Source organism: Chrysemys picta, chromosome 6, assembly GCF_011386835.1.
Source record: "Chrysemys picta bellii isolate R12L10 chromosome 6, ASM1138683v2, whole genome shotgun sequence".
Taxonomy (NCBI): domain Eukaryota; kingdom Metazoa; phylum Chordata; order Testudines; family Emydidae; genus Chrysemys; species Chrysemys picta.
The window spans coordinates 15,736,041-15,749,446 of record NC_088796.1 but is presented as its reverse complement, the minus strand read 5'-3'; the positions used below and the strand labels follow the sequence as shown (position 1 = coordinate 15,749,446).

Sequence of the window (13,406 nt, the reverse complement as noted above, 5' to 3'; positions counted from 1 at the left end):
CCAAGGCCTTTGTGTGTCTACTGAAGTCTATTTAGAGTGTAAGGATCTATGTCTGCATAGCACTAAGCAAAAGGTAAAGTGCAAAGTAGTATGACTATGAAATTAGTTTTGGTCAGGAAACCCTTCAAAGATTCATGATATCCCCAAAATCTTCAGACTCCTGGAAAGAGGAAAATGTCCTCCAAAATGTCAGACTTAACAGCTATATTTTCAGGTAGTTGAATTTCTCCCTGATGAGAGGCTCTTATAGAAGATCAAAGAATACGATCCATTGATCCAGAAAAAACATGTGCCTGATTGCAGAGTACACACACAATCTTCTGTCAATCAAAGGAAAGGTAGATACCTGCTGATGGTAGCATAAGGGCTCAAATCATAAACATTTAATTCCCTTTCTCTTATGCCCTCCATTTACATATATTAAAACAATTATTTGAACAAAGAGAGCTGTGTTCTGGCTCCTCTGTTCAGGCCCCTGGTTGATGCTGAAATACCATTGAGGAAAACATCAGCTTTGTAGTCGAGAGGTCACAACTACAAAGAGGCCAAGGTTAGTGAGAAGAACAAGCAAGCACAACAGGATTTTTTGAGTCCTGGAGGATCAATGCATTGGTCTTTCCATGCTTCCCACGCTCCTTATTTGTTGCTCTCCTGAAAGAAGTTGCCAAAGGAGAGTGAGTGGCTGCTGCAATGACACGGTTTGCTTCAGCAGTGATGATGAAAAGCAGTTCTGCACATCGAGCATTCCACCTGCAGCTACAGTCACTGGGACAATGCACACCCAGCACAGGAGGAATATTAGCCACTATAATTACTGCATGATAATATGTATCTTGCACTATGTAGTTCTTGTCACCCAAAGATCTCAACGTACTTTACAAACATCAGTTAAACCCCGCAAAGCCCCATGTGTGTGGCTAGACTCATTTTACAGATAAGGAAACCGAGGCAGAAAGGTTCAGTGACTTGCTTGAGGTCACACAGCATATCAGTGCCACAGCTGGAAATGGCTCAGAATTCCTGATGTTATAAACAACTCTGATCGCCTGGGATTACCCCTGGCCCTGGGGAACTCCCAGTGCTCAGCAGCAGAGTCCACACAGATGTGTGCTTTGTGCTGTAGATTTACATCACAGCTTGCTGCTGTATAGACATGCTTTCAGGCTGTCTGTGTAGCTTGAGCTACAGGACTAAATCCCCTACCCACAGCTGTAGTAGATTCATAGCCCATGTGGCTCAGCCACAGGGAGCGCTGCATAACATACACTTAACAGTGGGTTACAGTGACAACTAGGGTAAAATACCGCCCCTGTTAAAGTCAATGACAAAACTTCCCTTGACTTCAAAGGGGCCAGGATTTCAGCCCTAGTCTCAGGTGCTGGTCCAATAGACTAGAAGCCTGAATCCAATCTAGTTTCCGCCCTATATGTTCCTTTTAAAATATTTTAAAATGTCTGTCCCTGAAAGAAGCCCACCTGAAGAAATCAATTTGTAATCTGAAGCACTATGGACACGTGTAGAGAAGCGTAGTAATGAAACAGAACAGGGCTGCATGTCTCCCAGCATGATGCACTGTGACAGCAATGTCTGGCTGAATGAGCTTTGCTCAGTTCTCACAGGTGTAGCTAAGGGGAGGGGATGTTCAGCTCACCTGGTAGATATCGTGCCTATGGACTGCAGAGGTTTCATTTCAAGCCTCCACATGACCATTTAGTTTTCAAAACCAGGCCCCAGTTAGAGCTGGGTAGGAAATGGTTTTCCTGTCCTGCACTGGGATGAAACTGAGACCTGTTGAGGGAGGGGAGAAAGCACCCTGGACAGCCAATAACCTGGTGGTTAGAGCACTGATGTGGGATGTGAAAGAGCCACATTCAAGTCCCTGCTCTGCCTGATTCAGGTCAGCTTTGAACCTGAGTCACGCACATCACAGGTCAGAGTCCTAACCAAGCTATTGGTTATTCTGGTCTCTCTGGTTTTGTCCAGAAATTCCATTGTGGACCTAAGAACTCCTTCCCAACAAAAGTCCCATCAAAGCCAGTACATTAGTGCAAAGAGTTTAGGTATCAAAAATTGGCATTTTCTGACAAAAACCAGTTGCGCTGAAAATTTCCCAGCTGGCTTTTCCCACAGTGGCATTCACTGGGCCTTTCATAGACACTACAAAAGCGAATCCAAAACTTCCTCCAGGTTTGCAGAACGCTTTCATGCTTTTCAGGAAGTGGAGTCCTGTTGGGATGAGTTCTGACTGAGCCTGGAGTGTTTGGCCTGGAATGAAGTGAAACTAGTTGCTTTGCAGTTAGGGGTTTTGCTCAAACCGCAACGCAAAACCCATGTGAGCAAACTGGAAAACAATGTTCACATGAACCTGTCAGAGGGTTGGCTGGCCCTCCAAAGGGATGGGAACTCCGCTACACCTGTGCCATGTTTAGACCACCTCCCTAGGTGGAAGGAATGAGTATACATGTCACATAACAAGGAGAAAGCATGTGATTAAACCAGGTGTGCTGAGAGATTAAAAAGGCAGCCTGTGGTCAGTCAGGAGGGAGACTACAAGGAGGGCAGACTTGGGAGCGCTTCATTAAAAGCAGAAGACCAGCCAGGAAAGGGGCCATGAGGAGGATTAGATTGGATGCATAGGAAGAGCTCCTGGATAGAAAGACAGCACCATTTGATTTATGAGGTAGGTAGCCCAATTGTTATGAGTCTCAGGGTCAGGAACACATAGTAGAGGGTGGAGGTGGGTTTTCCTCCTGTGCTGCCGCTTTATGAGGTGGTGCAGCTACTCCTGCCAACAAGATGGGGACAAAGTGACTGATTGTAGCCTAGGAAGGAGGGAAGCTGAACCCAGGAGAAGAGCTGCAGGTGGTTGTGGAACAGGACAGACCCTTGCTGGAAGGGTTGTGGCTAGCACCAGGCTGAGGTGGGAGAACTGGGTTTTGTGCTTCAGTTTGCATTTCTGATTAAGCTCTGGAAGGGGTGGACTTTCCTTTTATGACTAAGCAGGAGGGCAAGTACCCTTAGAGATTTAAAAAGTGCTGGGAGCTAGTGATTGACTGCACTAAAGTGGACATGATAGGGTTACCAATAGACTTATGGGATGGAGCCATGCTCCACCCTTCTCCTCCTGTTTTGTCAGTTGGAGTGCCCCTCTCCTCCCACTCCATTGTTATGCAGCTGAATAAAGCAGCAAGTTCCCAGCCTGCAATCCTGAAAGTAAAAGTTTATTTTTGTTGAACTGAGCCAGCCCTTTACAAAATCAACCATCTGAGGGAGAGAGGGAAATGGAGGCAACAGACAGGCCTGGAGTCAGACAGAACCCCTGTAAACCAAAATAGTCAAGTTTCCCTGTGCTATAATAAAGAATACACCTCTACATCTCCCATTCATAGCTTGATAATTACTTTTGATTTTGATCCTCAGGGAGGATTATTATTGTCACCTAATAAAGTCTCAGGCCTGGACAGGCTAGTTGGCAGATCATGGAAGGAAACATTGCCCAGTGCGTATCATCCACTGTCATGTTCGTTCTCAGTGCTGCTAGCTGCCTTAACTTGGCATGGAAAGTTTGCCAAGTTACCTTCCCTTTATGAAGAAATTGCTGCCTTTCCCCACAACGTGTAATGCCTTGCCTGTCTCTGCTATCCAAAGTTATTCAGGGGAGGGGAGAACACTTTCAGGTTTGTAACCATCTTTCATGACTCATGTTAATTAAAATACTCATTGTTCTGGATTTTCCCCAGATTATTCTGCCTCTTTACAGCATTGCTTGCTTTTATCTCCCTGGCTGTGGTACCCACACCCCAAATTCCAGATGAACGGGTAATAAAATTGCTAGGGCAGACTTCCCAGGAAAAGCCTTAAGTGCAATAAGAGTCAGTGTTAGTGAGTGAATAGTTTTGTGGTTTAAAGTATAGGACTGAGGAGGCAGGAGATATGGATTCTATTCCTGGCTCTGATGGACTTCCCATGTGACCCTGGGCAAGTCACTAAACCTCTATGCCTCAGTTCCTCCAGTTGTAAAGTGGTGATGATGATTTCCTACCTCACAGGGATGTTAAGCAATTTAATTAATAAACTTACACAAGGAAGTCAATTGTTTAAATACAGGAGGACAATTGCTGTCTAGATGTCTAAACTTAATGTGTAAAGAAATAGGATGAGTGTCTTTCGCGTGACTTATATGTGCAGCTCCCAACAGGTCATAAAACTTTTCCCTGAGCATTAGTTTTCCTGTTGCTCTGTTTGCTTTCTGTCTTCCTCTTTCTGCATCACTTTCTGCCAGATTAGGAAGCCAGTTAAACTGCACAGGGTAAGAATCACATAAGCAGCACCCTAGACTCAGTGAATGACCCAGCCTGACAATGGCACAGTGGATATCAATAAGGATCAAATTCTCTCTGAAACATGCTGAATGTGTCTTGGAGCACAATGGTGGCCCTTTCCTTATCTCCCTCAGTATTAAACACATGCAGATGATGCAGAGTTATACATGATTGGCTGGACAAAACAGTAGAGAAGATACCGGAAGAGACATTTCTACACCATTCTCTATCCGTGCAGGTGACCAAATAAGGCATTTCATTTCTATTAAAAATTGCATATTATCAGTAATGTGACATTTTACATAATGGGTAAGCACCTCCCCCCTCTTTGCATACCCTATCTGCCGTTTCTCAGATGATGCCTCCAAATCAGAACGTATGGGGTGATTGGGTATTTTCCTCAGCATATGAGTCAGATTGAAATAACATCTGATTGCTTTGCTCTCTTCTTCTCTGGGTTTCAGTGAAGATGATTCGGGGGTGGCATTTGGAGAGTTTAGAAGTGCTAAGAGGGGCAAGTATGCAATTATCCACTTCTTACTGAGAACTGAGAGTTCAAAGAGACTCATCTGTAGCTAGTGGTTTAGGGTGTAAACCACTGTAGCCTGGTAACAGATCATGGGGAAATTAGCTACCTAAAATTTAGTCGGGGTTGGTCCTGCTTTGAGCAGGGGGTTGGACTAGATGACCTCCTGAGGTCTCTTCCGACCCTAATCTTCTATGATTCTATGAAAATAACCTATGCGAAGGGTTGATGGATAAGAACGGCCAGACTGGGTCAGACCAATGGTCCATCTAGCCAGTATCCTGTCTTCTGACAGTGGCCAATGCCAGGTGCTTCAGAGGGAATGAACAGACAGGTAATTGTCAAATGATCCATCCCTTGTCACCCATTCTCAGCTTCCGGCAAACAGGCTAGGAACACTTCAGAGCATGTTTTGATGAATCAGTAGTGTGTGAGTGACTTTCTCTGTGTGCCGTACCCATCATATTATCCGAATGAGTGTGAGTAGAATATAGTGTTCAAAGGAAACAGCTAGGAAGAAGGTGTCCCCTTCACTTCTCCATCCATTCTTTGGACCTCTCACTTCTCTTTACCCTCTAGTTCCAATCTTCCTTCTATTGATCACTGCACTGAAGGGGGAACATCACACAAAGTCTGCGTAACCCACAGAGAAGGTCAGTACTGCCGTAGCTCTTCAGTACAGTGCTTCCTTCTCTATTGCAGGCTGTGCTACAGCGACGTGAGGGGGGTCAGCTGGTCTGGGACAAGCTGACTTACGGTCTTGGGGGATCAAGGATGTGGGGGCTTTGCTAGCGTGGCTGAATGCAGAAGTATCCAGGTCCATCTCCTTCACTCCGCACATAGGATGGGAAGGTGCCTATCTCCTTCACCCACATCTATGATAAGTGGCTGCAGGCCAGTTCAGTGGTCCCACTCATGCTCTGAAAGATTTGGAAATGCTGGTGATTAAAAGTGGGTGAAAGGCTGCAGTTAAAGGGGAGAATTTACCCACAAAATATGAGATAAGCTGGTTCATAGGGGTGTGAACATCTGGGATGGAGAGAGTCTGTCTGCCTGGTGACTGTTGTGCTAGTAAAACCTCAGTATGATGTGATGGTCTGTCTTGTCATCCAGTGGGTTGTGTGAACTGACAATAGGTTTAAGCTTGTGTCTAAAATAACTAGATTAAACTGACAATGCAGTTAAAGAAACAGAGGTCTTATGCAGCTAAGATGCTCATAGACTTTTCTCTATCACAGATGCTTGCTGGGACACCCAGCACTCCATCGCAGGAGATTGAAGGCCTTTTCAAATTAGGAAGTGAGGCAAGACAACCCACAACAAATTAAGGATTTTTTAGATAAAGTACTTTAAAGGAGCTCTGCTTACATGAGATCACCAGCATTTTGAAATGGAACAATGCCTTTTGATATGCAAAAATATCAATTGGGAGGGAAAGGAAAACGTCTATCAAGGCCCAAGAAATAATTAACTTAATCTAATATATTGTAATTTGGGAAACAGCCTTGTGCCTGTAGTAAAATCCCAGGATAAAAAAATCCCAGGATAAAATATCTTTATATATGTTATGACAGGTGTCACCAGGTAGTGCTGATTCACATAGTTTTCCAAATTCTTTTTCTTAGTGTGTGAGCAAATGTCCAGTCTTGGGACTGTCATCAGTTTGTGTTATGCAAGGTTTTGTGACTCAATGCAGTGTTCCTTAGAGAGGGAGCTCTGTGAGTGCTCGGCAGAGTTGTTCTCTGAGAACTGGCCATTGGTGCTGAACTAAGGCTCCTGAAAGAAAGGACTGGCCCGCTCTGTTCTGGGACTGACTGACGTGTCTATATACAAATAAAACAAGTTACATTTAGACTATATCCAGATTCTGGGTCACTGAGTTCTCTTCAACTGTGAAGATGTCCTGCAAGGCCCTGGACATCTGCTATTGCTCTGCAGAGAGATAGCGCTGGTGTCAGAGTGGGACACTGGTGGCAGAAGACAGGGCAACACTGTAATGTGTACTCCATATAATGAACACATGCACATAATGTAGAGAGAGGTTATCTGTGTGTGTGTGTGTGTGTGTGTGTGTGTGTGTAGGCTCATGCACATGGTAAGTTCAGAAACAGATGATCACTAAGAAGATCTATAAAAAACACATACACAGCTTCACAATATAGTCATCTGGTCTGTAGGTAATTTTGTTTGCATAGTTTTAAAGTGCATATTTCTCTGTGTGTGTGTGTGTGTGTGTGTGTATGTGTGTATATATATATATATATATATATAACGTTAAGATTTTTTATATATAAACACAAAAATACAGGAAACATCAGTAGACAATTATTCAAGTCATGTATGGTGAACACCTTCTAGTTCAAAGAAACCACTCTCCTGCCCTCTCTCTATCCCAGCTGAAGAATTTCACAGCTTTCATTAACAAAGTAATTAAAAAAAAAAAACAAGCAATGCCCTTCCTCCACCATCCTGACTTGCCAAATCTTGTACCTCTGATTAGGACATCTGAGAGGTGTGTGGAGTATGTCCAAAAGGGACTGGGAGAGGAAGGAATTGATTTTCAAGTGTGCTATTCCTTGGCTAACAGGTAAAGTATGTGTATTAAATAAACACAATGCTCTCCTTAAAAAAAAAAAAGAAAAAAAAAAAGAAAAAAAAAAACACACACACACAAACCAAAGAACAAAAACAAACAAGAAGCTTCATATGTTATCACTCCCGAGTTCTGTGTAACTGGGAAATATCTCCTCTCCAGTAGCACTATGGTAAGTGATGTAGACTGCACCTTATTTTAGATGAAATACAGTTGTTCATGGGCTCTGTTTGTACTGCGTCTCTGGAAGAAGTTGTATTCAGTTTTGAATAATCAGTTTGTTAACCCAGCTCAGAAACCTTTATTTTTAGAATGTGGAATAATTACATTGGGTAGGAGATGGTGTAAATAATATACAGCAGAAATATTGGGAAACTAGCCACTTCCACCTCTTCCTTTGTCTCCTCCAAACTCAGCTTTACATATTCCTAGTCTTAGAACAGTCCCCTTTTCCTCATTTGTCATCTCTCCTACTTAATATCCTTCCTTCAAGCAGCCCCTCCTCCCTTTTCATTAGTAACCCTCACACTCTTTTTCTTCCCGGGCCTGTGTGCTCTTTGGGACAGGGAACATACCTTGTGTGTGTTTGTAAAGTACCAAGTACACTTTGACTGCTACATACACGTTAATCTTTGGGGGTCACAATTTTGTGGTTCTATAAAAAATAGGTTCTAATATTTCATGGAGTAAGGATCTCCTCAAACTCCCAGTGCTGACCACATAGCATCCTTATGCATCAGTTTTTCTTTATAAATCATTTGCAAAATCCACTCCCACCATCCTGATTTTAAAGATGTTTCCAAATTAATTGTAAGTCACCTCTCTCTACTGAATTTATCTCCAGCCCTTCTCTCTCTTGATTAGACCAGAGTTGTTACTGAGCAAGATCTGATACCTAAAGGTAATTCAAAGAAAGCTGAGACTGTTCATAAAGGTCTGTTTCATTCAAAATGTACCCAAGCAGATCTGCAGGTTTAATACTTTAGAGGAAAAAAGAGAATTTTTGTCAGCCTGGCAGATATTTTTACCTTGCAGAAATAGGTTAGCCACAAACATGATACTAGGCATTTCTGCTAGAGTTTACATCTTACTTGTATTTACTATAAGGATCATTAACATTTCAGCTATGAATGAATAGGAGGAAGGAGTGTGAAATCATGAGATACGGTTTACCACGATCCGAGGTTATTCTAAGTCAGTGAACTTTAGTAACTCTACAGGTAACAGCTCAGGCCCTCTCCCCCAATAGAAAACAGACAAATTTAACAGAGTGGAATCAGGAGAGTTGGTTAACCAATCAGACTCAAGAAACACAGTGAGTCACACAAAGATTTTCAAGTTTGTGCTCTGGCAAGGCGAGCTGGCTCCTAAGGGATATATATATATATCCCTTTAAGCCACATGAAAGAACAATATTAATACTATGTCCACAGTTTTATTCTCCTTTTTTGTTCATACAGAAACGAAAGTGCAAGGGTGTGGAAATAGTTTTCTCAAATGATTCGTCCTCCCCCTATCATGCTGGAAACATAGTTCATTACTGAACCGGATATATTATGTTACCACAGTACTCCCTGGGTAACCCAGTTATTAGCAGGAAATTCCAATCCTGCACAAAGACAGGCAACTGTATGAATATATGAATTATGGAGTGATCTGACGGAAGGATTCTTAACTGGCATTACTTGCAATTTCATTGAAACAGGTTGCATTCCATTTCCTCTCCGTGAGGGAGTATGGTCTACAAGAGGGGTTTTCAACCTCTTCTGTACTGCAACCCCCCTTTCCATGCTGGGACATGCCCCCATGCGTTCACACCCAATCCCTCTCCCATTTAGTAAAACAGGAACGGTGGGGCGATCTTAACCCCTTGGGCACCCTTGTGAGACCCTCTAATTGGAAAACCTCTGGTCCACAGCAAATGACTTTAACTCTGGTCACCAGGATTCTATTCCCATTCTGGACAGTGACTCTGTATGATCTTGGGCAAGACATCTAGGCCAAAGTTTTTAAAGTCCAAAAAAATCATTGTTTGTGGCCAATTCACAAATAGGGAATGGAGCTACATTACCAGATTAAATTTATTGGTTTTGAATTATTCATCCTGCTTTAATATTAAGCCTGTTGCTTTGTTCCTCTAATTCTTCTGTCTTTGGAGGCATGTATTCCTGTATGAAGAGAATGTGTTTGTCATTATCTGCTGCAAAATTGCCTGATTTTCTGTGAAACACTGATGTCTGTTTTGCATTATAGTGCATGTTTCTTGTAGTGTCTATGAAATGTACCAGAACCACACAGCCTTAGAGAATGAGGTCTTCATTTTATCCATAGGAAAGGCACAGTACACAGACAATGGCAGTCCAGGCTTCCCCATGTCGCCCTACCAATGTGATGCAATACTGAGGCTAGATATAGGGATCCTGAGTGTCTTACCATATTTAACATGCCGTCAAACAATGGACACTATGTTCTAATGTTTAAGCGCTCTTAGACCTCTATAGCCCTGAATCCCTAGATTTCGTAAACTGACTCTGCATTCTGGCTGAACCACATATATCGGCTCAGGAACCAGATAGGTTCATTCAAACACACAACCTCATATTCAACCCAGCAGATATGCCGAGACCTCAACGGTAACCACCCAGGTATGGTGTAAGGGATAAGTAAGGCCCTTCATTTGGCCTTTCCTTTTTAGTTTTTACTAATTTTTTACTGATAAATTCCTGGGTTTTACAAAAGTAATTTTTTTGTTTTTATTGACTTTTTTTTTCCACTTGAGGTTTGGACCACCTAAGTACATGAAAATACTGATTATGTTAAGAAAATCCAGTCCGTTACATTAGGTAGATATGTACAAGTTTATAGAAAGTTAGTCTAAAGTATAAATGTGAAGCTGTGTGTTAAAGTAAGGCAAAGTAGTAGAAGATACACATGCATGCATATGTGTATGTCCTATTAATATACAGTTCATGAAATAAACCAAAGCATTACACTGGTTTTACTTTCAATACTTTTACTTTTTTCTCTTTGTTGCTATTTTCTGTCTGTCCCTCCCTCAGCATTGACCCCAATATTCTCACACACAACTGTGAAATTAATTTTTTGCACCATTTTAAATATTTTTGTAATTTGACTCAAAATAAAAACTGAAAATGTAGGGCCTCGGAGGTAAGATAGGAAACTAAAAAGCTACTGGCATATGGGCTAAAAGATCACTAATGGCTTGATATTACTAGCAATTCATAATGAACAAAGTATCATGCTTACCTCACAGTAGGACGTAAGCAGCAGCAAATTTTGCCTCTTGTGGTAAGAAAACAGTCATGAGATCAGAAGAAGCAGTCCCTGAAAATACAGATTCTGGTCCTATCTGAAAGATACTCTTCTGCTTACTCTGAGAGAATACTTACTTTTACTTAGAGAGAGAATAGGATGTAGTTTGGCTCAAGGAGTCAATTATCACAGGTGTGAGAAATGCTTATCTAGAAGCCTCATATCTTGGGAAAACACCTGTTCTAGATTATTTCCCAGCAGAATGTTATTGAAACTTCATAGGCAAGTGAAAGTATTGGAGATTCTAAGGGAGGGTAGATCTGGCCTTCAATGCATTTAATGAGCTGCTTGAAGCATTTCCTCACAGATCTGATTTTACTGGTATATCAATTTATTTTTGGAAGGCATTCCTGCAATAACCATCCTCCCCTTCATAACGTAACAATGGTCGTGAGTCACTAATGGCCTTAGAATTCCTAACTGTAGAGAAAGCATTCAGTTACACAAGGGAGCTGAGACTAGAATGCTAGTTCTTCAGTTCCAAAGCCACAGGCTTCTCTCTCTTAGACTTTGAACTGCCCTTAGATTTACCTAAAATAGGGATTCTAGAACATAACAGCCATAATGGGTCAGAGCAATGGTCCATCTAGCCCAGTATCCTGTCCCCTGACAGTGGCCAATGCCAGGTGCTTTAGAGAGAATGAACAGAACAGGGCAATCATGCAGTGGTCCGTCCTCTGTCATGCACTCCTAGCTTCTGGCACTCAGAGGCTAGGAACTATCAGAGCATGGCATTACAGCCCTGACCATCCTGGCTAACAATCATTGATGGACCTATCTTCCATGAACTTATCTAATTCTTTTTTGAACCCTGTTATAATTTTGGCCTTCATAACATCTCCTCACAACAAGTTCCACAGGTTGACTTCTGTGTGTTGTGTGAAGCAGTACAGTGGAACCTCGTTTATCCGATCTAATTGGGAGCGAGGCCAGATTGGATAATCAAAAATTTGGATAATCAGGAGACTGGGCAAAGAGCTTTCTATCCATTATTTTAAGATGCTGTCAGCCCCCTGGGCGGTGGGGCTCAGGGGCTGACAGCTGGACCCCCACTGCCCAGGGGCTGAAGTGTCAATTTCCCATATTCCTCTGTGTGCACTGGTGGCTCAGTTAATACAGAGAACCGGAGAATGGAGGCTCAGATAAACTGGGTTCTACTCTACTTCCTTTTGTTTGTTTTAAACCTATTGCCTATTAAATGCATTGGTGACCCCTGATTCTTGTGTTATGTGAAGGAGTAAATAACACTGCCTTATTCATTTTCACTACACCATTCATGATTCTTTACCAAAGTATTCCTTGTGTTGCTACCACTTGTCCAACTGCATCCTTGTTAGTATCAATGGAAGCCCTAGACCAGACAAGTCTCCAGTGGTTTCTGGCATTTTTACCAGCATGTAAATTGAACCTGTTCTTTCCCTTGTCTCTGTAACTTACGAACTAACTCCGTCTACCCTCCTCTCCTATTAACCCGTGCAATGCCGCCATTTTCCACTCTTCCCCAGATCCTGCTGTCCTGGTTCTCGACATCAGTTTGTCCCTGCCCCCAAAGTTGCTATGGTTCATTTTATAAAAATGCGTCCAATTTCAAGTTTTAATTCTAAGTACTAGGATGGGGTGGGGCGGGGCGGGGCAGAGGGAGCGTGGGTGGGGCGGAGCACGGGCATCCCGTAAACTGGGAACCGCTGAACGGGACTTTAGCTGGACATGACCTGATTCAGCAGGGTCCCCCAGACTGGGTAGTTCCATTAAAGGGCACCCATTGTGACAAATTCATACCAACAATGTGGTTTCAATTCTGTGGCTACATTGCCATTTCGGAGGAATTCCATGAGCCCGGATTGTACAGAATGGAATTGGGCCAACAACAAAAAAGAAGTTTTAAATTTTGACCCTCTGATCACAAACCTTGCTCCTCTCCGACGTTTAAGAGCCCCAATTTCAGGACCCCATGTGTTGAAATTGGATCAACAAGAACATTTGATTCTTCAACCTCAGACTTCTCTGAAGGAGGTTCAAATCCACTTAGAAGGCATGAAAATCTCTCACATTGCACCTGTATGCGCTCTCTTGATTGGAACTAGCCATAGGGTTGGGATGAATGGGTAAGAATGTGGCAAGGGGCCGACAATGTAAATAGAGTAAAAAGTGAAATAAATGATTGGATTGCACCTGTAGGAACAGGAATCCCTTTAGTTAATGCCGCAAACATAAAAGTTCTGGCTAATAAACTATCATGTGCCACCAAAAATATAGAAAAGGTGAAAACCCCATTAGCAGCATCTTTGGAACAGTTAAGTAAGGAACAGCAGTTAATAAGTAAGGTATTTCCTGGGTGGGAAAGACTCATTTTAAAAAAGAAAAGTTAATAATGTTTGGTGTACAGTCCCTCCAGAATAATGTTTCATTGATTTCAGCATGTAAGCAGACTCCAGCTCTCACCCAGAACATAATAATGGAAATAATTTGGCAAGCCATAGCAGGGACAAATTCCCAGGGAGCCAATCAACTTGATTGGGCCCCATGTAATGGAGAAAAAATTAGTCCTCTGGCTCTGGTGAAGACTAGTTAACGCTTTGTACAATCAACACCAGCAAAGCTTGCAGTCATTCCTGATAACTGTGGCAGGCAA

General features: G+C 42.5%; 2 long non-coding RNA genes across 2 annotated transcripts in view; one reads left to right on the top strand and one right to left on the bottom strand.

Annotated features, from left to right (window-relative positions):
- The window catches only part of LOC135984197 (uncharacterized), a 40,546-nt gene extending 29,570 nt beyond the window's left edge, over positions 1-10,976 (bottom strand). The window contains exon 1 of the long non-coding RNA XR_010602091.1: positions 10,709-10,976. This is a non-coding gene — a long non-coding RNA (uncharacterized LOC135984197). The remainder of the gene's footprint in view (positions 1-10,708) is intronic.
- The window catches only part of LOC135984196 (uncharacterized), a 31,103-nt gene continuing 20,212 nt past the window's right edge, over positions 2,516-13,406 (top strand). Inside the window, exon 1 of the long non-coding RNA XR_010602090.1 lies at positions 2,516-2,680. This is a non-coding gene — a long non-coding RNA (uncharacterized LOC135984196). The remainder of the gene's footprint in view (positions 2,681-13,406) is intronic.